Source organism: Rhinopithecus roxellana, chromosome 18 (genome assembly GCF_007565055.1).
Source record: "Rhinopithecus roxellana isolate Shanxi Qingling chromosome 18, ASM756505v1, whole genome shotgun sequence".
Lineage (NCBI taxonomy): Eukaryota > Metazoa > Chordata > Mammalia > Primates > Cercopithecidae > Rhinopithecus > Rhinopithecus roxellana.
In genome coordinates, this window is record NC_044566.1 from 87,541,940 (window position 1) to 87,565,778 (window position 23,839).

The 23,839-nt window shown below is 33.6% G+C and overlaps 1 non-coding gene across 1 annotated transcript; it reads right to left on the minus strand.

Moving 5' to 3' along the window:
* Positions 1–16,845: 16,845 nt before the first annotated feature.
* LOC115894664 lies at positions 16,846–16,947 on the minus strand. The gene has a single exon (XR_004054804.1). It is a non-coding gene; the product is annotated as a small nucleolar RNA U13 (small nucleolar RNA).
* Between the last annotated feature and the right edge of the window lie 6,892 nt (positions 16,948–23,839).

Below are 23,839 nucleotides of genomic sequence, written 5' to 3' on the forward strand. Positions count from 1 at the left end.
CCTCTGTATCCTATCACTGACAATGTTGTTTGAAAATAAAAGAAAATAGAAAAAAATCTATTTACATTTTCGTCCTCTTAAATATCCTTGGACCCAGACCAGTGAAAAACTTCAAATTACCTGGTCCTACTCTCCAGCTTCTTTCTAATCAGCAAACTTGTGTTTGAGAGAAAAAAAAAAGTTATAGTTATACTCAATTGCCTAGGCTTCTCCTCATTTCAGTAATTTAGACTCACACATATGTTCATCATGGGAGTCTGTGATGCCTTAATAAAATAGTCTCTTGCACAACCTCAAAAACGTCTTTTAATTGTCCTCTTTACCTTTTCTTCAGCAAAAGACAGAGAATCCATGGTAGTGAGGTGAACCTAATTTGTTAAGAAATTTGAACATTTGATTAATCTAATGCTGAACAACTGAGTCCAACTTAATTGTTTGGGAGTATATCTTTTTAAAATATAAAAATAAAGTAGTACATTCTAGAAAAGTGAGGTAAAGTATAGATGTTAGATTATCTTAAAAGGACATTGCTATGGTTTGAATGTGTCCCCTTCAAAATTAGTGCTGAAGCTTAATCCCCAATGCAACAGTATTAAGAGGTAAGAACTTGAGAAGGTGATTAGACCATGAGGAGTCTGACCTCATAAATGGGATTAGTGCCTTATAAAAGAGCTGGAGGCAATGATCTAGGACACTTTTGCCCCTCCACCTTCCACTGTTTAAAAACACAGCAACAAAGTATAATCTTGGAAGCAAACAGCAGCCCTCAACACACCCTGAATTTGCTGGAGCATTCATCTTGGATGTCCCCATTCTTATAGAACTGTAAGAAATAAATATAAATGATTTATAATGTGAAAGCTGTCAGAATCAAAATGCAGACACTTGTGTTAAAATCTCTGACAAATAGAGTTGGGATGACCATGAAAGGAAAATCCTCATTCATAAATGCCTCATATCAAAAACTATCACAAAAGTCTGCAAAAATCACAACCTTGTACAAAGGCCAATGCAGACTCACACTTGTGTGACCCTTGTTACTGATTCTTGTAACCAAGAATAATCATCTCAAAACAGTAATGTAATTCTCCTTAATTTTTCTTTAAAAATCTTTGTCTTCCTATACTTTCTTGAATATGCATATATTTTACTATGACACTGGTATTCCCATTGCAATGCCTGTTTCATATTAAACACTCTTCTTTTTAGGAAGTCTTTCTGTTTATTATGTAGATTCCAATAATTTACCCAGGCATTTTGTTATAGCAACACAAATCAACTAAGACAGATATATAACATTATTATAAGGGATTCTGCTTCCAACCATGCCCAGACAACTTCTTTAAAACAGACTTGGCTAGGAAAAATGTTAAAACGTAGTATGTTTGAAGGTATTACAGAACTATCATGACAGAAATATGTATGAGTTTAAATTACTGAAATGAAGGGAAGCTTAGACAATTGAATGTTACTATAACACCTCTTCGCCTATTCACAAATTTTCTGATTAAAAAGAAACAAGAGAGAGTGGCAGATAAGCAAATAAAAACAGGCTAGAGGTCTTGTCAATTGCAATATTGGATAAATATTCATATTCAAGCCTGCCAAAGAGTAGAGACCATACTAAGTACCCAAGACCTTCTGAGGGGTCCTCAGAACTCAGAGAAATTCTCTACTCTAAAGGCAAAGTTCATCAAAAGTAGATAGAAATAAATCAACCAACATGAGGACCAAAGCTTAGTGTTTAATCATCACTAAACATTAATTGTATTAAGGTATCACCTCCTGCTATAATTTCTGGTTAGAAGAGGAGTAAATCATCTTGGTAGAAGAGTCATATAATCTGGAGTTCCAAATTATCTTTATACCTTGTAATACACAATAGCTGATAGTTCATACAAAATGACTAGACATGGAATAAACCAAAACAAAATACTTTACTAAAAACCAAGACCACAACAGATAATATAAGCAGATATAGAGCAGATCCATTTAATGGGCTTACCAGACAGACATGGAGTTTTTAAAAATGTAGTTGATCTATTCAAAGATTAAATGTGAAGATGAAAAATTTTAGCAGGGAATGTGAAATTCTGAAATATTATGTAAATTATAGAAAGAAAATGTATATAATGTCTTAGCCCATTTGCATTGCTATAAAGGAACACGAGGCTGGGTAATTCTTAAAGAAAAGAGGTTTATTTGGTTCATGGTTCTGCAGACTGTTCAAGGATCATGGGGCTGCATCTGCCTTGGGAGATGGCCTCAGATTACTTCCACCCATGGCAGAAATGAATGGGAGCAGGTGAGATGGGGGAAGAAAGAGAGAAAGGAGAGGAAAACGTCAGGCTATTTTTAACAATCAATTCTTATGGGAACTCATAGAATGAGAATTCACTCACTATCATGAGGATGGCATCCACCCTCGTGACCAAAACACCTCCCTCTTCGTGCCACCTGAAACATTGGGGATTAAATTTCAACATGAGATATGGATGGAAAAATATCCTAACTATATCATATAGCAACTAATAACTTTATTAAACCTACAAGACCTAGGTTTAGTATAGACAGAACAAGAAAACAGACTAGAAAAAATTACACTCAAATTGCAACAACAAAAGATAAAATGTTAGGCAATACAGAAAATATTGTAGGATACACATGGAATATGGGGAAAGTATTAGAACACACCTGTGAGTCCTAGGAGAAGAGTAAAATAGGAAAGAGAAATGTTTGAAAGAATAATGGACAAGTATTTTCCAATCCCTATAATTAAGGGATTATAAGAATAACTAGTGAAAAAGGGATGTACTGTCCTGATGGAAGCAACAATAAAACTTTAGATAATGTGTCCACAGAAAAACAAACAAAAAACTAATGGAAGGTAACAACAGAATGGTATTGTATAAGTTCTAACAGGTTAGGACATTATACCAGTTAATTTATCTCTGAAGCTTTAAAGTGTAAAACGTCAGAATGGTGATGATTATTAGCAAGTTAGCAATGGAAAGAGAGCATAATGTAGTTTTTTTGATAAAGACAATATTCTGTGTTTTAATGTTAAATCCTGTATATTTTCTGTAGGCATGCATATATTCTGTTATCAATAATTCAACATCAATAATTCACATTTTTAAACAAAACTGCTTCTAAAGGAGAGAGACTTCATTACCAAAAGAGTCCCACTTAAGGAAAAATTAAAGGGAGATTTTTAAGAGAGAAAGATTATTCTAGATGAAAGCACATCAATGAAGGGAAGATCTATCTCAGGAAGCCAATGATAGAAGAAAATTGTATGCATTTGAAAATAGAGCAAACATTAATCTTAACTGGGAAATATTAACACATTTCCTGTGATTTAAACAATGAGAAAACAATGCCCACTCTTCCCGTGTCAGAATTAGACTGGAGTTCTAGCCAGTTTAATGATACAAGAAGTAGAAGTAAGTATACGAAATATGTTAAAAAGTTAGTTTCACAGCTTTTTATTACTTCTGCATGTGAAAATATGCCATTAGAAAAGTGAAAATTTAAGTCAGAGAGTAGGCAAAAATAATCTAAAATCACATCTTACAAAGAAATCCTATGAATTAATTGTAAAAAGATACCACAATATAAAAGTAAATGCAGACATGGAAGATGCATTTCAAAAAAGAATATTCAACTAAATAATCAATATGTTAAATAGAAAATATAAATTTAAAGCACAATGAGATAATATTTTACAAGCACCAGGTTGGCTAAATTTAACAAACACACAAACACATACTCACACACTACTATTTGAAGTATAAATTGGTATTATCTATTGAAACGGAACACTTGCATACTCTACTATGCATCAATTTTATTTATAAGTATGCCTCGAATTATAGTGTGTGCTTGTGTCCATCAAGACACGTACTAATATATTCTTGACACCATAATTCTTAATAGCCAAAAACTGGAAACAGCTTTTATGTTCAGAAACATGTATATAAAACTGTAGTATATTCGTATAATAGAATACCACACAGCAATGAAAATCAAAGAACATAAGAATTAATAACCTATAGGTTCATGAAAAACAGGAGATTGATGTAGCAAATATAATGGTGAGTGAACGAAAACTGACACAAAAGCATTACATACTTTTGGATGCCATTTATGTAACATTCAAATGTTTTCACAATGGTTTTCTTTGAATAGAATTGCTGTGATATTAACTGGAGTAGTTTATAAGGGAACCATTATGGGTTACTTGCAATTTCCTATTTCTTAGTCAGGATGATTACTATACATGTCTATTCAATTTTTGGTAATTCTCTCATGTTTAAATTAAGCCTTTGGCTTTTTAATCTCAATTTTATTGGCTTTTTGGACAGCATTTTTCCTCTTGGAAGCTTTCTCTACCTGTGCACTGGATAGATTTCCCAATATGTTTGCTGCACAAGTGTTTTGTGAATTCTCTGCACCTTTGCACTGATTATTTATGTTGTTGCTTTCCTAGATTGAAATCTTTTTTTTCTCTGGATCCAAGGCCTTTTGCTATAATAGTTCTTTCCCTATTTAAAAATGTCTACATTTCCAACAGCATCCTTTAATTTAGTGCATGGGATATAAACTTTTTCGAGATCTTACATTCTTAAAATAACTTTAATCAATTACACAATATAGATATCTACCTTTATTTAGAATTTCAGGCTGGGAATATAATAGTACCCAAATTATGAAGTGTCATTCTACTGATTTTTCAGTGTCACTCGTTCTTAAAAAATGTATTTTTCACCTCAAAAATTTTAATGTCATCTTTATTATATTCTTCACCTAGATTTTCAACTTTCAGTGCCATTACCAAATAAAACAATGTTCATCCTTAGTGTGCTTTAACTACTGAATAACCTAACCTTCATTGGTCATTTCTTTTTTTTTTTTTTTTTTGAGATGGAGTCTCGCTCTGTCACCCAGGCTGGAGTGCAGTGGCCGGATCTCAGCTCACTGCAAGCTCCGCCTCCCAGGTTTACGCCATTCTCCTGCTTCATTCTCCCGAGTAGCTGGGACTTCAGACTCCCGCCACCTCGCCCGGCTAGTTTTTTTTTTTTTTTTTTTTTTTTTTTTTTGTATTTTTTAGTAGACACGGGGTTTCACCGTGTTAGCCAGGATGGTCTCGATCTCCTGACCTCGTGATCGGCCCCTCTCGGCCTCCCGAAGTGCTGGGATTACAGGCTTGAGCCACTGCGCCCGGCCTGGTTATTTTTTTAGTGGTTGTGTTTATAAGTGATTTAATAAGGAAACTCATGTTTTTCACTCACATAAAACAAATTTGCATTATATTTTCATTATTTCTTCACCTCAATTTATTTTTATTGTTATCTTGGAGGCACTGCATTTTATAATGTTCAATGTTCTAGACTATATTGAGTCTCTAAGAGGATTATCTTTTTCCAGATTGTACATTTATTTTCTTCTTGGGGATTTGTTTAAAATTAGCTTTAAACTCTTCCATTGACTTCCCCCACTGGCCACCACCACACTGTGTTTAATACATAGGAACTCAGACAGTCTAAAAAAGAATGATATACTTAATTAATGACATACTATCTTATATTACATCTAAAATAATGTATATTTCTACCTTATTCCATTTTGTGTTGCTGTAATGCAATCCCTGGGTCTGGGTAATTTATAAAGAAATGAGGTTATTTATCTCATGGTTCTGCAGGCTGAGAAGTTCAAGGGCGTTACCCTGGTTTCCAGGAAGGACTTTTGTGCTCTGTCCTAATATGGCAGAGGAGGTGGATGGGGAAGCAAACATGAGCAGAAACAAATCCGAGGAGCATACTGGCTTTATGGCAAACCACTCTTGAGGGAACTACTTTATTCCCATGGGAACTAATTTAATCGCTCTAGAACAAGAACTTACTCAATACTGCCACACTGGGAATCAGATTTCCACGTGAGTTTTGGTAAGAACAAACCATAGCAATTTTGAAATCTTTTCTTTATGTGCTATGAAATTTATCCCAAGACATACATACATTTATTTATTTATTTATTTATTTATTTATTTATTTATTTATTTTGATCTCTCCGTGGCATTTTAGGTACACACCCAAATACCTGGTGAGGTTAGACTGTCTATTAATATTTAACAAGGAAAGACTTTTCAAAATATCAATATTTGCAGGGCCAGTGAATTTTCTCAGAAAGATATCTTCAGATAACTTTTCCTTGGATAGTATTTCCTGAGTATTTATGAGACATTTTTCAAAATCTCCATGCAACTACAGCCCCAATTATCTGATAGATTTTACAAGGATATATGTCAAAAGTGTTACCAAAGCTTGTTGTTTACAATTTCTTTTCTTCTATTCTTTTTTTTTTTTTTTTTTTTTTTTTTTTGAGACGGAGTGTTGCTTCGTCACCCAGGCTGGAGTGCAATGGTGCGATCTCAGCTCAGCTCACTGCAACCTGAGTTCAAGCAATTCTCCTGTCTCAGCTTCCTGAGTAGCTGAGAGTACAGGTGCCAGCCACCACGCCCGACTTCTTTTTAGTAGAAACAGCGTTTTACTGTATTGGTCAGGCTGGTCTTGAACTCCTGACCTCAGGTGATCCACCCGCCTCGGCCTCCCAAAGTGCTGGGATTACAGGAGTGAGCCACTGCGCCCAACCTCTTTTCTCCTTTTCTCTATTGACATCATTACATAGGCTTTCACAAATATTTCATCATGGAATTCTATTTAAAATCTCATAATATTTACACATCAGTGAGTTTTAGCAAAGCATTAAAGAGCAGATAATTTCCCTTTTGTGTACACTGTTTCTGACCGTAGGAAATAATTTGAATGAATTTACCTGTCAATGTAGTAAGGTAATATACAATAAAGCACAAATACACACACACACACACACACACACACACACACAGACTATAAAGATTAAACATACATACAATATGAAACTATTTAAAAATCCAATTAAACATCACACAATAAAGTTTATAAATATAAGCTGTACATATCATTACTAAATGCATTTTTGCTTATCAATGCAAGAATAGTTTAACATCAGCAACTATATTACTGTAAATCTGGATGGAAACAAAAAAATGACAATTTTAATATCTTAACAAAGTAAGAGACATAATTATCTTGAAGCCATATACTGAGTAGTATACCATTTGAAATGCAACATTACCATTCAAACTCAGAATAAAACAAGATTAAAGTTATCATTTAATATTTTACTTAAAGTTCTAGCCACTTTTCTGAAAATTCTAGCCAAATTAAATGTGTATTATTTGAAGAAATATGTTATGGCCTATTTAGTAATCTCAGATGAATAAACTGACAAGCCATTTGACTTAATCAGAGTTTTGTGAAAGATGGCTCCATGTAAGATCAATGTTAAAATTAATTTTCTAAATAGCAATGATGCAGAAACTTCTAATTTCTTCTGTCTTTATTATCTTCTTTAGGCACACACACATCATTTTACTGTAGTACTTGCTACTATGGTTTAGAGACATTTTAAGTCCTATTTGTCAATAGTTGTGGCCAAGTGGCTAATTTATGACTAATGAGCTATGAATAGAAGATGAGTGGGTGATATTAGAAAAATTATTTAAGAGAATACCTGTTCTTTTTTGCCTTCTTCCATGCTTGCTCTCTGGAATGAAATGGTTGGGCCCTGCAGAAACCAAAATTTTCCTTGAAATAACCTTGAGAATGAAACATACAGATAGTAAAAAGATAATACAGAAAAATCGCCGGGCTCAAGCCTGTAATCCCAGCACTTTGGGAGGCCGAGACGGGCTGAATCACGAGGTCAGGAGATCGAGACCATCCTGGCTAACACGGTGAAACCCCGTCTCTACTAAAAACTACAAAAAACTAGCCGGGCGAGGTGGAGGCGCCTGTAGTCCCAGCTACTCAGGAGCCTGAGGCAGGAGAATGGCGTGAACCCAGGAGGCGGAGCTTGCAGTGAGCTGAGATCCGGCCACAGCACTCCAGCCTGGGTGACAGAGCGAGACTCCGTCTCAAAAAAAAAAAAAAAAAAAAAAAAAAAAAAAAAGGAAAAAAAGAAAAATCAATGTAAGATTTCTTTTGAACTCTTGGAAATATCATCTATGGAATGCCTACCTTTGGGATTATTTTACATGTTTGAAACATGAATGGTTTTCTTTGTTAAACCACTATTTTTTTTAATCTTCATTTTGGAAATCTAAAATTAATCAGAACAATTAAAATATCCACACAGTATAATTAGAAAAGTTAATAAATTTACTTCACAACAGAAATTTATATTAGAGTAGAATAAGATCTGGGAATAGAATATGGGTAATTTTGCTTATATGTTAATATGACCTAATACAATTTCTACAGTTGCTTTTATACTTTTAGAGACCATTTTGTCTCAGTGCTCTATTCTGTACATTTGTTAACCATATTACTGAGAGACTAAAAGTTTTTAAATGTATTGGAGACTGGCATCTAAATCCTGATATATTAATTATTAAAGGTATATCTTAATTCTATTTTGAGAAAGATCTACACTTCATGTGCTTTTTATTGTGGTTTTAATGAAATTAAAAGGCTTGTTGGATTGCATAACCTCTTAATATTCTATTATTATCATACCCGTTCAATGAGAGAAGACTTACCTTATATTAAAGGATGTGACATAAAACCAGAAAAAGTTTTATAAACAAGGTACTACAAACCTCCCTTTACTGAAGAGTACTGAACAGAAAGTTATTAATTGTTGCCTCTGAAAATCTGAATCATTTCATCTTCTTCTGGGTATTTCAAATGGAAACAGTGTGCAGAAAGGGGCAGGATAAATGATGTGAATCACTGAAGAGAAATGTTAGAAACATTCCACCCACTCAATTGACCTGATCAGTCTTGCCCTGAATCATTTGAGAAGTGAATTCTTCCTCTGTAATTCTTCATCATCCAAATAATTGCAAATATCTGGAAAAGAGCTTTATAGTCCAATCACAGAATGTTAATTTTTTGAAAATATTTTGCTGTCTTTACAAATTGGTAACAAACATATTTCCTTTTGACATTTCTCAAACAATAAAGAAAAGCTAGATCACACTATAATAGTTGCTAAATATTGCATAGAAGTTAACTGCTACATTCAAATATAAGAAAGTTAATACTACTAATTTCAGCAAATATAGTTGAATGTTTTAATCAGTAAGCTGGAAGAAAACTTTTCTGTATTGTAATTGCTATTAGAAACAAGTTATCTCTAATACAAAATTTCTTTTTGGCAACTTCGAAATTTGTATAGATACTTTCTTCTCTACATGCAAACATTAATCTCTGTATGTTTTTATTTATTCAATATAACTCATTTAAAAATTACTTTACAAATAATTTTAAAATGAGAACATAAATCAACATTAACATTGAAGGGAATAAACAATACCTTTGGAATTTTCATTAAAACAAATCTGATTTTCAAAGAAATGATATGGCTTAAATAGATTTCTGCCACATTGCAATAGACTCATGTTGCTTGAAAAATGAAAAGCAAAACAGAAGAATACATAAGAAAATAAAGGCTCAGCAAAATCTGAGCCTTTTATTGTTCAAGAAGAGTGTTTTTTAATGCAGTGTAGTAATGGAATGCTTTTGTCTTCCTTTGTCTAATGACAAATGCAATTTTAATTCTTTGTGTCTTTTGGGCTGCTAACTTGAAATGTCATGTAATTATTGCATTATTAATTTATATTTTTGGTCATCTAATAGACTGTGACGTTCTTGAAGATAGGAATGTCTTAATCATCTTTGTTTGCCTAGGAGCTATCATTGTACTTGGAGCTTAAAATCAATCAATATAATTTACCATCTGAATACTAATTAATAAATAAATTACTAAAAGTGAAACTATTATTAGTGAAAAAAACAGTTGAAGTTAATAGTTAATAGTATTTTACCAATGTTAATGTTTTTAAACATTTATAAATGGACCATGTTGGGTACAGTGTAAGCAGTAGGAGAATCTTTGTGAAGAGTGTACGAAAACCTTCTGTAATCTTTCATCAATATATATATATTTTTTGAGACGGAGTCTCACTCTGTCACCAGGCTGGAGTGCAGTGGTGCGATCTCGACTCACTGCAACCTCCACCTCCTGGGTTCAAGCGATTCTCCTGCCTCAGCCTCCCTAGTAGTTATTTCAAAGTATTAATAAATTAAATAAATTAGGAAGAGATGAACAATGCTCTTATATTTTCCATTTCATATCGAAATGGAAAGTATTTAGGAGAGCCAAAACAGCTTTTTGAGAAAAACAACAATGTTTGATGACCTATACTAATTTATTTGAAGGCTTATTATAAAAAATACATTTAAATTGTACCCTAGAACATAAAGTATAATAAAAAAAATACATTTATCAGGACAGTATGGTCTACACATAAAGAAAGATATGCTGATTAATGTGTCAAAATAGAGAAACTACAGATATAAACCCACTGATTTTTGACAAAAATTTAAAAGCAATTCAGGGGATAAATAACAGACTTTTAAAGAAATGTTGCTGGACAATTTGATACTTATCTGCAAAAAATGTTGAAGTTTGTTCTTGTAGACTTATATGTAGAAACTAAATGTATAAAATTTCAGTGCAAAATTAAGTATTTTTGCTTTGAAGTTAGACAAAGCTTTCTTAGATAAGATACCAAAAGCATAATTTATAAAATAAAGTAATAAATTGAATTTAATCAAAATTTCAAATTCTCCTTATGAAAAGATACTAAGAATAGAATGAAAAAAAAAGCACCAACAGACTGAGAGATTCCATTTGCATATTATAATTTGAAAAAAGACTTGCATGTAGAGCAAGGGTCGATAAACCTTAAATAGCCAAATAGCAAATATTTTAGTTTGCAGATCCTACAGTCTCTGTGGAGTCTCCTCAGTTCTGTTATTGCAGCATGAAGGCAGCTTTAGACAACATAAATATGAGTGAGCTTAGCTGTTTCCGATTAAACTTTAGATACAGAAACAGGTGGTGTGCTGGATTTGGCTTATGCATGATAGTTTGTCCACCTGCGATGTAAATATAAATAATTCACAAAATTAAATAATAAGTAAATAAACAATACAACAAAAAGTACGTGAAAAAAATAACAAACAGTCCACCACAGAGGATTATAAAGCTATTTTTGTTATAGTTATTGAATTAAACACAGGGTAAATGCCCTTTCTTGTTCTCTACACCCCTGAGAGGAAATGTCCCTAATTTAATTTTTATTTGAAATTTCTCTTCTCTAATTCTACTCAATCACAGAAAACTTAATTATAAGTACGCAAATTTTCCAATGAAAAAGTTATTTATCTTAACCATATTAGGTATATATTTCTTAATTGAGAGTAAATTTAAGTTTCATGCACTGGCTTATACATGATGTACAATAACTGAACCACTTATGTCAATACAACGATTAAGATTTCTTATGTAAAATAGATATAAAAACAAAAATGTTTTTATGTGTTGAGGTCAAATAAATTTTATTTATTACATTTATAGACATTTTTAGTAATAACATTTATATTTTCTATTTATAATGATGAAAATTAGAAAACCATTATGAAATAAGATTTACCTTTGAAACCTAAAATGTATGTAGCTTTTTGTTTCTTTTTAATATGAGTGGAAACTATCTTCAAGTATGGAAGTTATGAAAGCCATTTTATAACTTTTTATAAAAATTTTATAACACATTTCCAAATGTGTTGTTTGGAAATTACATATTAGTATACGTGAAAAAGCAGGAAATAGATATAGAACATTCCTGCCTTATTACCTAGAAAAAATCTATGCTACAGTGATTTTGTCATTGATTGCGTAGTCATTCAATATAAATCTACTTACTTGTTTAATGATTTTATATTTTTCATCCATAGATACATTTTAGCCTCAATGAGCTAAAAACTTACACAAGTACATGTTTAATTCAAGATTAATAAATATTAGTTTCTCAAAACCACCATTTTACATGATCTTCTTCGAGTCTTATAATAATCCAGTGAGGTAGGCAGATAGTAAATAATCTCTAGCTTAACAATAATAAAGATGCCAAGGATGTTGCACCAATGGATCTGCTCAATGTTTAATTGATAATAATCAGCAAAGCCAGAATTTGAGATGTTCTGTGTGGCTATAAAATCTCTGTATTTTGCTCATTATTCTCTGATGGTTTAGCAGTTACTATGATGGCTTTAAAATATGGCCTCAAATTCTTTGGTTCTCCTCCTTTAAAGGGGTGGAGTCTCAGTGACTTGGTTCTAAGGAGTAGACAAAAAAGAAAAATCAAAAGCGTGAGAGTACAACTTAGGAGTCTAGGTCTGGATTACTTACTCAGGGAAACCAGCTGCTGTGTCAGGAGAGTACTATGTGATGAAGAACTGAGGCCTCCACCCAACAGTCATGTGTGTGAGCTATTGTGGAAGCTCATCCACCAGTCCTGGGTGCAGCCTTCAGGTATCTGCAGCCTTAGTTGACATCCTAATTACAACGTCATTAGAGTCCCTGAGTCAGAACCACTCCACTAAGAAATTGTGAGATGTATGCTTTAAGCTGTTATTCTAGGTTAATTTATTAGACATAAATAGAAAACTAATAGTTACCTTCTTAGAATTCTTCCCAGTACTGATGCCTTTGCTGATTAGAACATTTTCAAGAACCATTAATGTATTTTCAAAAATCTGTTTCTTCTTCCTTTTGATGATCAATCGGTGCAATTTCTAATGGAAGATAATGTCAAAGGTTCAGATATATGTAGATAAATAGATATGATTTCACTGTAAATTCCGTTTTAGAATTAGTCTTTGCTTCTCTGAAGAAGAATGTTTTGACTATAACGATAAACTTGAAAGTCAATAAAACAGACCAAACAGCTTATCTCTTTGAATTAGAACTCAAAGGAAAACAGCAAAAGGCATGTTTTAGTCATGGAATTCTGCTTTATGGATTATGCTGTTAGAGCTGTAGATTAGAAGAAAACTAGGTCTCAATTCCAGTAAACATGCTGAAATAAGTTGAAATAAGTATACAAATAAAAATTTTCTCTAATATGTTTTATACTTCTGAAGAGTTTTTATAGGAAGGATAGGCCAAATGATTGAATTTTTCTCAATTTACTAATTTTAAAAACACTGAATGACTTAACCTATAATATGAAGAAAAGGGAATAGATAAAAATATTTGACATAGAGAGGTGGTGTTATGGTATATCAAATAACACCTTAATGGATTATTATGCAGATGTTAAAATTATAGTGGAAAATATGTAGCCACAAGAGAAAATGTGTGAAAATGGTGTCAAATGAATAAGATGAAAACAAAATTGTGACTATATTGATTATGGTCAAGTAAATATTATATGCAAATATAAATAAGAACAAAAAATAAAATTAGAAGAAATTATTTATTGGAGTAATAGAAAAAATAAGTAAATAAAATTTGCTTCTTAAGAAAAGTCAGATTTTAAAAAAATAGAAAAATCTCTTTGGCACTCCAACAAAAACACGAAGTTATTTATAAGGAAAACAAAATGAAGTTATCATCAAACTCAAGAGCATGTTTAATTCCAGAACTAAATGAACTAACATGTTAGTGATACTCCCATAAAGAAAAGTAAGCAAAGGCAAAGTAAGATAATGGTATTATGTCTAGCTAAATTTACTCTCAAATATAAAAGCCACAAACTGTTATAATACAAAGGAAAAGTAAGTAATGGTATTATATCCAGCCAAATTTACTCCAAATATAGAAGCCACTAACAGTTATAATACTTCGAGAGCTAAGAAATTGCTTTCTCCATGAGCTCTTTCTTATGTATTAACTAGGCCATGAATTGCACACAACCACAACAATCAGCATAAACATCAATATAAATACTGTCTTTTATTTTTATATACATATAAAATATATTATATAATAAATAGTCCAATTCTACCACTTCTGATATTCTTCAAAACATACGCATTTATTGTGGAAAAAAAGAAGACAAAAATTTAGCAGAGATAATATATACATCTTAGTCTTGAATTTAAAGAATTTAAATCAGACACAACGCTATGAATTCACAGAGGGCATACTACTTGCCTTCCTTTCTTCCTTTGCTCTCTTCTTCTTCTCTTGCTGTCTTATCTTTCCTTCTCTTCTCTCTTTCTCTTCCTCCCTCCCTCCGTCGTCCGTACTCATTCTTCTTGCCGTGCCGTAATACTTAAGTACTTCGCCGTCTCTCCCCTGAACTTATTTATCCGTACTTCTGCCTTCCTTCGTTACTTCTTTCCTTCCTTTCTTCCTTTCTTCCTTCTTCTTCCTTTCCTTGCTTCTTTCTTCTTTCTTTCTTCTTTCTTTCTTTCTTTCTTTCTTTCTTTCTTCTCTTTCTTTCTTTCTTCTTCTTTCTTTCTTTCTTCTTTCTTTCTTTCTTTCTTTCTTTCTTTTTCTTTCTTTTTTTCTTTCTTTCTTTTCTTTTCTTTTCTTTCTTGACTTAGTCTCGCTCTGTCGCCCAGGCTGGAGTGCAGTGAGGCGATCTCGGCTCACTGCAACCTCCACCTCCAGGGTTCAGGCAGCCTCCCAAGTAGCTGGGACTACAGGCGACTGACACCAAGCCCGGCTAATTTTTTTGTGTTTTTAATAGAGACGGGGTTTCACCGTGTTAGCCAGGATGGTCTCGATCGCCTAACCTCGTGATCCTCCCGCCTCGGCCTCCCAAAGTGCTGAGATTAAAGGCGTGAGCCACCGCACCCGGTCTTATCTGACTTTCTACTAATCTAGCCATCCATCCACACTTCAGTCCACTTGTTCACTCTAGCTCTGTCAACTGGAAAGATGTAGAAATAACAGCACACCCAGTTAATAATGCACATTCATATTGACCAAATTCTGGTCTTGAAATACCCTTCCTCACACCCCTGCCCCTGCCACATATACACAAACCAGAACTAGAAATGTCTCATTCCCGATCTGGGATGGAAAATGTGTAGGAAGTGTCTGAAACATTTTAGCAACTATCAGGGACTGCAACAGGATATGTCAAAAGAACTCAGAAGACATAGGAGCCACCCACTGGAGAGATAGGAACATTTCTGCCTCAATAAAAATAACAATGGATGAAAACACTTCAAATATATTTTGTATAACTGTGAATTCAAATACTAAAAAATAAACTTAATCGAAACTTTTCAACAAATTAGCCAAATTTGGAGGGTCATAAAGAAATAAGTCACTTTTTAAAATAAATAAAAAAGAGCAAAAAAATCAATCTTTTAGCCTATTAGTCCTGTGCAAACTTCTCTGAGACAGAAAACATCAGATAAAAAAAATTTCACTCATATAAAACATTTTACTAATAAAAAAGGAGAAATGATATAATAAAAATGTCACTAATTAATATATCTAGGCAATAAGCACAATCAGTAGATAACATCACCAAAAGTGGCAACCGGACACAATACACCTTTTCCTTGAGGAATGTAATGAAGAGTCTTGCCAAAAGTTGAAGAAAAGATTTATGTTTATCTATATAAAACTAGTACAGATTCATGTATAGATAGATAAATTTTTATATATAAAATCCCTATATCTATTTATATATTTATATAGATTGATATATTTATATAGCTAGATATATATTTATTTGTTTAAGGATTAGCTACATATTTAAGTATTGAGCAATATTAAGCAATCAATTGATAGAAAATACAGAGGGCAGAGAAATATGTTAAAATATTTCTTGGAAATATGTGAAAATTATAGAATCTTAAATACTTTGCAAGTAAAATGGCCCAGTTATATTGTGCAATATAAGATTGCAGGAAAATAATAATTTATGGATGGGACCTATAATAACAAAGACTTAAGGTCTATAACCATGCTCCCAAAAAGTTAAAATCAAACCTAGTATTTAAGAATACTTCTTGAGTTGTATAAACTGTAAAATAAAGCAGAGCATGATTACCATTAAATATGGACAGTGATCACCACAGGGCTGTGAGGTTTTGATTGAGATCAGGCATGTTGAGAGGTTCAATAATGTCTGGAAAGACTATTTATTGATAAAAGTGGTAGTTACTAGTTGAACATATAACAATTTATTAAGTTGATCATATGTTTTAATATTTCTCTGTACTATATTTTACAGTAAAAGAGCTTTTCATCAATAGCACTCAGGGAAGTAAATTGTATAGCTCAGAGAATCTTTAGTAAAGCTGATGATCCAAGCTTAACAATGAGATGAACCTTAAGATTCTTAGTATTTAAAACTTTAGCCAATAACACATCACAGGAACTGTCAACTCAGGACACTGCTGCAATAGAACTGCCATTGTCATTGTCACTGTCACAAAGCTGCTTGACAATAGAGTCCATGGCTAGCCTTGCTGACACTCTTTTTGTTGGCACTGTCTCTAGATTTAGAATCCTTGGTAGCAAAGTCTGACTGGTCAAGCCTGCATCACAGCCTGTGTACCTTATAGTTCCTAGGGGAGAATAAAAATTAACATCTATTCTTCTGAGATATTATCTTCTGATGTAGAATTCAGCCCTGCCTCCCTTGAATATTTACCCTGTGAAAATCCTCTAATTAAGTAATGAGTATAAAGTTTTGGCTCCAATATCTACATCAGGAGACAGTTCAGTCTTCATCCCTTTTCTGTTGCTTGTTAAAACAATCCTGGAAACTGGGTAATTTATTTAAAAAGGAATTAATTTCTTACAGTTTTGGAGACTGAGAATTCTAAGAATGAGGGGCTGGATCTGGTGAGAGCCTTCTTACTGGTGGGAACTCTCTGTGGTGTCCAAGTTTTATTTCCTTTTGTCTTTTCTTTTTCACACCAGATAGGTAATATACTGATATCATAGCAAGGATTTAGGGAGCCAGATCTCATATGAGCATGAAAAGACAACAGTCATATTTCTGAACTACAAATGGATCTCAGCATGAGTTATAGAGAATATTCAAACCACAGCAAGACCTAACAACTTCTATCTCTGTGTAGTTTATTAAACTAGTTTAAAAGGAAAGAGAGAAATTATATAGAAGTGTAATAGTTTTAGAAGATGGATTTGGTGATATAATCGCAAATAACTAAAGGATTTTATTAATCTGGTGGCCATAGCACTTTTTTCTGGGAACCGAAAGTATTAGATTAGATCAAGAGGAAAGCCAACATTAGAGGAACAGAGATCAACACAAATGGTGGTCCTGAGGCGGGATAAAATATGCGGTGAAAAGGGTATCTGAGATGATACTAGGATGTAGGTAAAAGCCAACCCAAGGGCCTTGAAGTCTGCATTATGCTGACTCTTTTTTCTTTTCCTTTTTTTTTTTTTTTTTTTTTTTTGAGACTGAGTTTCTCTGTCACCCAGGCTGGAGTGCACTGACACGATCTTGCAAACTCAGCTTTCGGGTTCAAGAGATTCTACTGCCTCAGCTTTCAGAGTAGCTGGGATTACAGGTGTGTGCCACCATGCCCAGCTAATGTATATATTTTCAGTAGAGACTGGGTTTCACCATGTCAGCCACATTGGTCTTGAACTCCTGACCTGAAATGATTTGCCTGCCTCGGTCTCGCGAAGTGCTGGGATTACAGGCATAAGCTAGCACGTCTGGACCATGCTGAATCATTTTATAATTCATATTCTTTATCATTAAATTCCCATAACTCACAGTTTATGATTAATGCATACTGAATGTAATCAAAGAAGTTTTTAATATCTACTGGGCTTATCAAGATGTTTTTCTTATTTGCTGATATGGAGTGTGTGTATGTGTATACATATGTAAACATATTTTCTAATGTTAATCAATCTGCAGAGTTCTGGGAAGTATCTGGTTCATAATAACATATTATACTTTTAATATGTTGTTTCATTCTGTTTGCTGGTGTCTTATTTTGGATTTGGACATCTAATGTATTTATGACAAATTGTTTTAGAATTTTAAATATGCTCATCAATTTCTGTTAACAAGTTTATTCTAGTTTTATAAAACAAATTATCTCTATTTTCACATTTTCATCCTCCTATGAGCATTACATTTTTATGTCTCTTCAAATTATATAAAAAGTCTACCAAAATAAAATAAAATAAATCTAGGTCTATCTTTAGTCTCTTTGCATTTCTGATCAGCCTTCTTCAGTTGTCCTTCAAATTTAAGTCTGTCTGTCTTCTCTTAGACTCACGTTTTTCTTGATTATCAATAACACATAAGCCACTTGGATCATCTCTCCACCTCCTGGAGGGTTCTCTATCTTCTCTCTGTAGTTCCTATCCCTGACACATACTACTCCCACATATCACTCCCTTCCTGTATAATAATCTTTCCTCTTACTTCTGGGAGTTGAGCAACACTTGTTTTAATAAATATCTCATTTATTCAAACCCATTATCCCAGAATGCTTCTTTGAATATTCTTTAATCATATTTTGTACTTTACTAAATTTTTGGGGGGGATTATTGTCTATTTTATTTCTTTTTGTAGGGAACGGGGTCTTTGTGTGTTATCCAGGCAGGTCTCCAACTCCTGGGATCAAGTTATGCTCCTCCCTCCACCTCTGTAAGTTCTGGGATTTCAGGTATGAACCACCGTGCCTGGTCTTAACTAAAATTGGTATATCAACTAATAATATTGAATTCATTGAAGACATCTTTTTATAAATGGCATTTATCTCAGTGTAAGGAAATGGGATTATATAATCTCACTTGCTCTCCAAAGTCATTTCTTTATTATTCTTCTACACTCCTGCTGTTTCTTTAAGTCTCTTCCTATCTATTGTGTCCCTCTTGTGATGGTTAATAATGAGTTTCGATATGATTGGATGAAGGATCCAAAGTATTGATCCTGGATATGTCTGTGAGGCTATTGCCAAAGGAGATTAACATTTGAGTCAGTGGACTGAGAAAGGCAGACCCACCTTTAATGTGGGTAGGCACCATCTAATCAACTGTCAGCAAGGCTAGAACATAAAGCTGGCAGAAAAATGTGAAAAGACTAGACTGCCCTAGCTTCCCAGCCTACATCTTTCTCCCATGCTGGATGCCCTCGAACATCAGACTCCAAGTTCTTCAGTTAAAGGACTCAGACAGGCTCTCCTTGCTCCTCAGCTTGCAGACAGCCTACTGTGGCACCTTGTGATCATGTGAGTTAATACTTAATAAATTCCCCTTTATAGATAGATAGGTAGATAGATAGATAGATAGATAGATAGATAGATAGATAGATAGATAGATAGATAATCCTATTAGTTCTGTCCCTCTAGAGAACATTAATACACCTCTCTTGCAATTAGTATGTAATCCACCACCCTCTAAGAAAATCTTCCTTATTCCTGAACATTTTCTCTCTTGCATGTGATTTTCCTAACAATTCAAATGCTGCTAAGATTCCAAGTGACTTAATGATTTTTATGGTCAACACATCCCATGCCCTAGTTACTCAACTTGTTTACTTCCTCCAAATTCCATGTTATACATGGCTTTACTAGTCTACACTCACATGTTTTACCTTATGTATTACAAGAAATAATTTTCCATTCTAAATTATTTTTCAAGCAGTCATTGTAAGGCTTATTCAAATACTCCAATTACATATTTTCCTTGATATTTCTTCCTATTAATCTATCTTCTTTTTTATTTCTTTTCCTTCACACATTCTTTACTCCATGGTACATTGTATCATTTCCTCTTAATTAAGATATACCTATGTCCTGAATGGTATTGCCTAGGTTTTCTTCTAGGATTTTTAGGTTTTAGGTCTAACATTTAAGTCTCTAATCCATCTTGAATTAATTTTTGTATAAGGTGTAAGGAAGGGAACCAGTTTCAGCATTTCTACTTATGGCTAACCAGTTTTCCTAGCACCATTTATTAAATAGGGAATCCTTTCCCCATTTCTTGTTTTTGTCAGGTTTGGCAAAGATCAGATGGTTGTAGATGTGTGGTATTATTTCTGAGGGCTCTGTTCTGTTCCATTGGTCTATACATCTGTTTTGGTACCAGTACCATGCTGTTTTGGTTACTGTAGCCTTGCAGTATAGTTTGAAGTCAGGTAGTATGTTGCCTCTAGCGTTATTCTTTTGACTTAGTATTGTCTTGGCAATGTGGGCTCTTTTTTGGTTCCATATGAACTTTAAAGTAGTTTTTCCTAATTTTGTGAAGAAAGTCATTGGTAGCTTAATGGGGACGGCATTGAATGTATAAATTACCTTGGGCAGTATGGACATTTTCACGATGTTGACTCTTCCTATCCATGAGCATGGAATGTTCTTCATTTGTTTGTGTCCTGTTTTATTTCATTGAGCAGTTGTTTGTAGTTCTCCTTGAAGAGGTCCTTCACATCCCTTATAAGTTGGATTCCTAGGTATTTTATTGTCTTTGAAGCAATTGTGAATGGGAGTTCTCTCATGATTTGGCTCTCTGTTTGTCTGTTATTGTTATATAAGAATGCTTGTGATTTTTGCACATTGATTTTGTATCCTGAGACTTTGATGAAGTTGCTTATCAGCTTAAGGAGATTTTGGGCTGACATGATGGGGTTTTCTAAATATACAATCATGTCACCTGAAAACAGGGACAATTTGACTTCCTCTTTTCCTAACTGAATACACTTTCTTTCTCTTGCCTGATTGCCCTGGCCAGAACTTCCAACACTATGTTGAATAGGAGTGGTGAGAAAAGGCATCCCTGTCTTGTGCCAGTTTTCATGGGTAAGGACTTCATGTCTAAAACACCAAAAGCAATGGCAAAAAAAGCAAAAATTGACAAATAGGATCTAATTAAACTAAAGAGCTTCTGCACAGCAAAAGAAACTACCATCAGAGTGAACAGGCAACCTACAGAATGGGAGAAAACTTTTGCAATCTACTCCTCTGACAAAGGGCTAATATCCAGAACTTACAAAGAACTCAAACAAATTTACAAGAAACAAACAAACAAAAAAAAAAAAAAAAAAAAAAAAAAAAAAACCCATTAAAAAGTGGGCAAAGGATATGGACTGCCACTTCTCAAAAGAAGACATTTATGCAGCCAACAGACACATGAAAAAATGTTCATCATCACTAGCCATCAGAGAAATGCAAATCAAAGCCACAATGAGATACCATCCCACACCAGTTAAAATGGCTATCATTAAAAAGTCAGGAAACAACAGGTGCTGGAGAAGATGTGGAGAAATGGGAACAGTTTTACACTGTTGGTGGGACTGTAAACTAGTTCAACCATTGTGAAAGATGATGCTGTGATTCCTCAAGGATCTGGAGTTGTAAATATCATATGACCCAGCCATCCCATTACTGGGTATATACCAAAACGATTATAAACATGCTACTATAAAGACACATGCACACATATGTTTACTGTGGCACTATTCACAATAGCAAATATTTGGAACCAACCCAAATGTGCATCAGTGACAGACTGGATTAAGAAAGTGTGGCACATATACACCTTGGAATGCTGTGCAACCATAAAAAAGGGTGAGTTCATGTCCTTTGTAGGCACATGTATACAGCTGGAAACCATCATTCTCAGCAAACTATCACAAGAACAGAAAACCAGACACTGCATGTTCTCACTCATAGGTAGGAATTAAACAATGAGAATACTTGGACACAGGAAGGGGAACATCACACACTGGGGCCTATTATGGGTTGGGGGGGGAGAGATTGCATTAGGAGATATACTTAATGTAAATGACAAGTCAGTGGGTGCAGCACACCAACATGGCACATGTATACATATGTAACAAACCTGCACTTTGTGCACATGTACCCTAGAACATAAAATATAATAATTTAAAAAAAGATACGCCAAGATCCCTTTAGTTATACCTAATTGGCAAATCCTACAACCAATAGATGCAAATGATGTTGTCATCCACATATGTATACACAAATGGATATTATTATTACAGCAGTGTGAACAACACAAACTGTCAGTGTTATAATTACTATAAATTTATTGGCTGCAAGTGAGCTCAGATCTCCCAGGAAATATTTGTTTATTAAGTCCTCTCAATCTCTTTTTCTCACCATAGAACATTTAAATCCTTTCCTCTTTCTTCACACCTTATCCACATAAGCCCCTTTCTCTGAAATTTAAAAAAGGAACTGTAGTCGTATGATATGAACTCTCAAATTTCCATCTAGTTTGCTTAAAACTATTTGCTTCTTATAACTATCATTTCTCCTGTAATCCCAGCACTCTGGGAGGCCGAGGCTGCCAGATCACAAGGTCAAGAGATCGAGACCATCCTGGTCAACATGGTGAAACTCCATCTCTACTAAAAATACATAAATTAGCTTGGCGTGGTGGTGTGCGCTTGTAGTCCCAGCTACTCTGGACGCTGAGGCAGGAGAATCAATTGAACCTGGGAGGCGGAGGTTGCAGTGAGCTGAGCTCACTCCACTGCACTACAGCCTGGCTACAGAGCAAGACTCTGTCTCAAAAAAAAATAAATAAAACAAATAAAAAATAAAAACAAACAAACAAACAACATGAACACTCCACCCCCCAAAGAAACAAACAAACAAAGAAACAAACTACCATTTCTTACTTAGATCATGTAATAATAGCTGAATTCTCCACCTGTGTTTTTAATCTGATTCCTACCAGGTTTCTCAGGAAGAGTATACTTTGAACTATCTTCTTATCTTCATTTCACTCTTCTTTGTTTGCACATTTTTCCTGCTCAACTGAATTTTTTTGCCACAAATATTTTTTCTGTTTGTTCATTTTATTTTCATTAAAAAAATTAACCAACCATCCAACAAAACTCCAATGAAAACACAATCATCACAGTTTTCTGTCCTGTGGATATCCAGAAGTAGTGGTTTAAAGTAGCTTTCTGTTCATCTTTTTACCCGGTGTCTATAATGTAGCCTTACAATTTCAACTTGCCTGCAATTGTAAAGGTTATTGATATGTTGCTAACTCCAATATATAAAATTTAGTGGTTATTTTACTTCACATTTCAGGAGAGTTTGTTTCAGTAAACCAATCATTACTTTTTGGACTTCATCTTCTTCTGTTTCTTATGATGCTACATTAATGTATGTATCATTTAATTAAAATTAAAGTATATGCATATAAAAATAAAGAAGACATGCAAATAAATAATTTGTTAAAAATATTAATATGGTTACCTATGAAGGGAATAGAATGTGAATAGTATATGGAATTAAAAGGGAAGATACGCATGGACACACACACACACACACACATATGATTAAAGAGACACAGCTCAAAACAATTAATGATACTCATGTGCTGGGAACTGAGAGGTATGATTAGTTCAAACTTCTGCACATAAAATACTAAAACGATTTCATGTAGTCATAATAAATCAAATAGCTCTATATACAATGACGATTACCATTTCCTAAAAATAAGTTAATATGTCTTTCTGGAATAACTGTTTTTAAATACGCAATGAACCAAGCCAATTTTCTTAGTAAGTGTGAGGTAACGTAGATGGTTATTTAATTTTCAGAACGAGTTCATTCATGTAAGTTTTAAATGTTAATGCCTAATTTTAATATACAGCAGAGATAGATAGTTATGTCATGGCTATCTAATAATATATCAATTAAATGATACTGAAAATGCTCAAAATCTAAAAATCACTGACATAAATACAGGAAAACTATGCATTTAAACTTACGTAGTGTAGAAATTAAGAAGCAAAATCTGGTTAGTCGTTATTTATAAATTTATCTTTAGAAATGAAATATGGAACTGAATTTAGTTAGTTGGAACCAAATGTTTTACAATTTAGTGGCAAACTATAATGTAGATATTTTTTGAAAAATAAACACGTTATTTAACA